Source organism: Balaenoptera musculus, chromosome 11, assembly GCF_009873245.2.
Source record: "Balaenoptera musculus isolate JJ_BM4_2016_0621 chromosome 11, mBalMus1.pri.v3, whole genome shotgun sequence".
Taxonomy (NCBI): domain Eukaryota; kingdom Metazoa; phylum Chordata; class Mammalia; order Artiodactyla; family Balaenopteridae; genus Balaenoptera; species Balaenoptera musculus.
Window position 1 is genome coordinate 54,061,446 of NC_045795.1, and position 5,621 is coordinate 54,067,066.

Below are 5,621 nucleotides of genomic sequence, written 5' to 3' on the forward strand. Positions count from 1 at the left end.
AGAGAAATGAAGGAAAGGAAATAAAACATGAGAGGAAAGAAGGAAAGGGAAGGGAAGGGAAAAGAAAGGAAAATATAAGTATGTATCTTTCCTGGTAAGGGCAAATGTTATTTCATGAAACTTCTTGTTCAGTTAAATGTGTGTGTGTGTGTGTGTGTGTGTGTGTGTCTACTGAATCATCCTGCATAGTACTTTTGAGGTTTCAGTCACAACTAGGGAAATACTGAATTAGATGTCTTTTTCTCCCCTCATCTAAGATCTCTAAGATTGATGCCTTAGTGGTTTGATCTCATTCTGGCTCTTCCCCCTCACCTGTAAATACATTGCATGAAAGATAAACAGCTGAAATGATAGAATATCTAAGATTTGAATATATTTGAGGTAATGGAAATGAGTAATGTGCTCAATAAGGACTATATTCTCATTTAGAAAATGCTACCCATGTTTTTACATGTATGCCCTTAGGAAAATTAACCCCATCCTTTTTATTTGTTTTCTGCGATCAATCGATCCATCGATAGATAATCTCCCAGTTCTACTTTTGTTCTCTTCAATGGTTCATGAAGTTTGCAATTCCTTCTGCCTTTCCCTCAACATATGTGTTCCCCTTCTTCTACAATAACTGACTTCATGATTAGACAAATGTCATTTAGGAAAAAAAAATGCATTCGTGTGTGTCAATGTGATTATGTTCTTACTGATGGTATATAGGGTGAAGTGTCATGTGACAGATTCAGAGCTTTTTAATTTCTTTTTTCCTTGAATGAAGTACTGTCATGAATACTATGGTCTGTTTCATTCTTTCCTTTTTAATCTTTTCTAGTGACTGGATTGAGCATGCAAGCTTGCAAATTTGAAGATGAAGCTCACACCCACCAGTGCTGAAAGGAGCCTGAGTTGCTGAGAATTTCGTAGAGTGAAACTGTCATTCCAACTACTGGCAGCATAACACTGTTCATTCAGGTAAGGAACACTCAGCTTAGATCCTGTTTTTTAAAATTTATTTTATTGAAGTATAGCTGATTTTTGATGTTGTGTTAGTTTCTGGTGTACAGCAAAGTGATTCAGTTATTCATATATGTATGTTATATATATAATATGTATTCTTTTTCATATTATTTTCCATTATGATTTATTACAGGATATTGAGTATAGTTCCCTGTGCTATACAGTAGGACCTTGTTGTTTATCCATTCTATATATAATAGTTTGCACTGCTAGTCCCAAACTCCCAATCCATCCCTCCCCCCCAACCCACCCCCCCGACCACTAGTCTGTTCTCTATGCCTGTGAGTCTGTTTCTGTTCGTAGATAAGTTCATTTGTGTCATATTTTAGATTCCACATATAAATGATGTCATATGGTATTTGTCTTTCTCTTTCTGACTTCACTTAGTGTGATAACCTTTAGATCCATCCATGTAGCTGCAAACGGCATTATTTCTTTTTTTTTATGACTGAGTAATATTCCATTGTGTGTTTCCTCTTTATCCATTCATCTGTTGATGGATATTTAGGTTGTTTCCGTGCATTTTAAATACTGCTGCCATGAACATAGAGGTACATGTATCTTTTCTGAATTACAGTTTTGTGCAGATATATGCCCAGGAGTGGAATTACTGGATCATATGGCAACTCTATTTATAGTTTTTTGAGGAACCTCCGTAACTGTTTTCCATAGTGGCTGCACCAATTTACATTCCCACCAACAGTGTACGAGGGTTCCCTTTTCTCGACACCCTCTCCAGCATTTGTTATTTGTAGGCTTTTTAATGATGGGCATTCTGACCAGTGTGAGGTGGTACCTCATTGTAGTTTTGAATTGCATTTCTCTAATAATTGGCGGTGTTGAGCATCTTTTCATGTGCCTATTGGCCATCATATGTCTTCTTTGGGGAAATATCTGTTCAGATCTTCTTCCCATTTTTTGATTGGGTTGTTTGTTTTCTGTTATTCAGTTGCATGAGCTGTTTGTACATTTTGGAAATTAAGCCCTTGTTGGTCGCATCATTTGCAGATATTTTCTCCCAGTCTGTAGGTAGTCTTTTCATCTTGTTTATTGTTTCCTTTGCTGTTCAAAAGCTTATAAGTTTGATTAGGTCCCATTTGTTTATTTTTACTTGTATTTCTATTGCACTGGTAGACTGACCTAAGAAAACATTGGTATGATTTATGTCAGAGAAAGTTTTGCCTATATTCTCTTCTAGGAGTTAAATCTTATTTTATTTTATTTTTTTAGTTAATTTAGGTTTTTCTGTTACTTACAATGACACAGCCATCATCCCTTGACAGTATCCTGATGTCCCCTCACCGCTGTACATGATCCCTTTGTTTTCCCCACCTATATAAATCGTCACACCACACTGATACCGGTTTAGACCAACGGAACTTGGAGTCAACTGTGATTCTTCTTCTCTCTCCTCATTCAATCCATCAGCAGAATCTCTGTATTCAGCCTTCACAGCATGTGTCGAAACCACCTTTTTCTTATCCTTTGAACGTGGCCTGAGCCATCATCATCTCTCCTGTGGATTGTTACAGTTACCCTACAGGGGGTCTCTCCTCTTCTACAATTGCTCCTTTAATTCAGTTCTCATCAGGACAAGCAGAGGGAGGCTTCTTGAAATCATAGTACATCACTGCACCCTCTGCTCCAACCCTGCCAAGGGCTCCAGTCTCATTCAGTTAATCCAGAGCTCTTAGAATCGCTTATAAGATGCCAGTTTTTCTGACCCCCTTATTTCTCTACCGTCTTCTCCTCTGTTTTCTCTTCCGTCTTCTCCTCTGTTTTCTCTTCCGTCTTCTCCTCTGTTTTCTCTTATTCTCTGATTTCTATCCACCCTGGCCTGCCTGCTGTTTTCTCTGCCAGATACCCTCTTACCCCAGATACACTCATAGTTCACTCCTTTCCTCCTTTCAGGTCTCTGCTTAGATGTAAACTCATCTGAGAGGTTTTTTTCACTTACATAAAATATCCCTTACAACACTTTACATCTCATACCTTTTCCATATTTTTTAACAACGCTTAACCTCACAGACATTATCTTTTTAAATTCATATGTTGACTCTCACAGACAGCAGGGTTTTGTTTTGTTCACTGATGTATCTACAGTACCTAGAACAGTGTTTGGCATGTATGGTATCCACTCAAAAAAACAGTTGTTGAGTGAATGAATAAATGGATAAGAAGAAGATGGGTTGTATACTTTTGAATCACGACTGCTATAATCACGAATCGTTTCTACCTAGAAAGTCTTGAGGAATTAATTTACCTGTGACCCTCAAGTTCCTCCTCTCTCAAGTGGGCATAATAATACTTACCCGAGCATCCTGATGTGAGAATTAAATAAAATTATCCTAGTAAAAAATGTTCATGCACAAGTCCCTTTACAAAGAGAGATTCAATAAAAGTTTGACAAATCAATGAATGTTGAAAAAAATGTAACCAAAGGCATCTAATGATTTTGAGGGAAAGTATCTTGCAAGATTTTCCAGGCTAATGACATGAGTAAATTCAGATAATCTCCAAGCATTAAATAGAATTTACAGTGCCTTAATTCAGTTCTCCAAAGCATTAAACATCCATGATTAAGAAGTATCTGTGTGTCTTATGACTTATCAAATGAATGGTATTTCTGATAAATCTGCAGCGTTTGGCTGGAGGCTTGGGAGCCTTTGTGGCTAACCTCCTGAGAGCAATCTTGGTGAGAGATTGACACTTTCCAAGGAATACCTTGTCCCCAGGGAAGGCTGCTGTAGTTTTTAACATGCAGAGATGGCCCTTTTATTGCTCTATTCACATGGAAAGTGCCTCCCTTGGGAGTGCAGTCAGCTCAGATCTGAGCCCTTTCCCACCACAGTAATCCTGAGATAAATTAATTTGGAAACCTTCCTGTCATCCCCGACATCCTTGTCAGTCTTCATCTCCTCTGCTGGACTCCTTTCTCCCTCACCTCCTGGCCCAAGCTCTTCTAGTCTTCCTGTTTTGTCTCTAGCTCTGTCCACTTCTTCCATCTCAAGACTTTCCATTGAGCCCAAAGAAACCCGCTTTTCCTCCTTAACAGCTTGAAATTTCTCTTCTCCTTCTGGTATCAACATATACATTTTTCTCTAATGAGGACATTTGCCCCCTGAAGTTATCTCAAGCTTGTGCTGCTCATGCTTTTGTACTTCGTATACCCCAGGCTTTGGAGGTAGGTTGGAATTTCTCATCAGGTTTTTGCCATAGGACTTTCTGCTCTGATGGAAGTGTTTGCTATATTTCCATGCTGTCCAACATGGTAGCCACAAGCTAAACATGACTATGGAGCACTTGGAAGGTGTTTAGTGTCACTTAGGAAGTGATTTTTTAATTTAATTTTATTAATTTAAATTGAATGGTCAGAAATGGCTACTGTCTACAATATTGGACATCACAGTTCTAGACCCTTTCTCCTCCACCCTCAAGTAAAAGGATATATTTGATTCTAGAGATACCACCCTCTACCCTTTAACCTCTAACTAATTCAGTTAATCAGCTGAACTGATCAATTCTTTGTCTCCTGGTTTGCTGTCATGTATTCAGTTTCAAGTCCTGCCGTTACTCTGGGTAACTTCAACTTATACGCATGTAACTCCTGTTCAATGCCTGATGCCCCAATTCTTTTTTTTTTTTTTTTTACTTTTATTTGCATTTATTTTTTTGCAGCATTTATTCCCGGGCCATAAGTTTTTGTTTCTTCAATTTCTTCTGGGATATCTTTTTCTTCTGGGCAACCTCCTCTTCTGGTTTAGGAACAGTCTGTTCTTTTTCAGTAAGGATCATCTCAGTGTGGCAGGGAGAGCTCATGTATGGGTTGATCCGACCGTGAGCTCTGTATGTCCTGCGCCGCATCTTGGGGGCTTTGTTCACCTGGATATGCTCAATGACCAGAGAATCTACATCTAAGCCCTTAAGTTCAGCATTACCCTCTGCATTTTTGAGCATGTGCAGTAAAAATTCAGCACTCTTTTTGGGCCACCGACCCTGCGTCCAGCCCCACTGTTTGGCCTGGGCACACCTACCAACTCCACCATTGTAACGACGGAACGGCACACACTGCTTCTTTAAAGTGACATCCTTCAGATACTTGGTGGCTTTTCAGATATGCATACCCTTAATGGCCTGGGCTGTTTCACGAGTGTTTTTAAAGTGAACACGAAGATTTGAACCTCTCGACTTGCATGATTTTGTGGGGTTTTCTGGGTCAAGTGAATAGCGAACCATTTTTAGAGGTCACCTCAGGCCGCTGACTGGAAAAGGCCCCAATTCTTAATATTCTTACATTTAATTTACTCTGCCCCATAAGTTACTCACACCTGAAATGTTAAAGTCAAACCATGCCATCTTCTGACAGCCTGCAACATAGCTGAGAGGAGAAAGGTTAGATAATGATGTTGTTTGCCTCTTAGATGGCCCATCTACTAGAAAGTGTTCCCTGGTGCTTCAGTTTATATTTAAGAAATCTTCCCTACTATAAACCACCACCAACCTGGTCCATGACATTGCAGCACTTAATACTATTCCAACATAATACACTGTAGCACTTAACAGCACTGACTGTAGCTACCTCTTGACTTCTCTATCTTCCCGTTAGAACATGG

General features: G+C 39.2%; 1 pseudogene; it reads right to left on the reverse strand.

Moving 5' to 3' along the window:
* Nucleotides 1-4,680: 4,680 nt before the first annotated feature.
* LOC118903753 lies at nt 4,681-5,276 on the reverse strand (annotated as a pseudogene).
* Nucleotides 5,277-5,621: the final 345 nt, after the last annotated feature.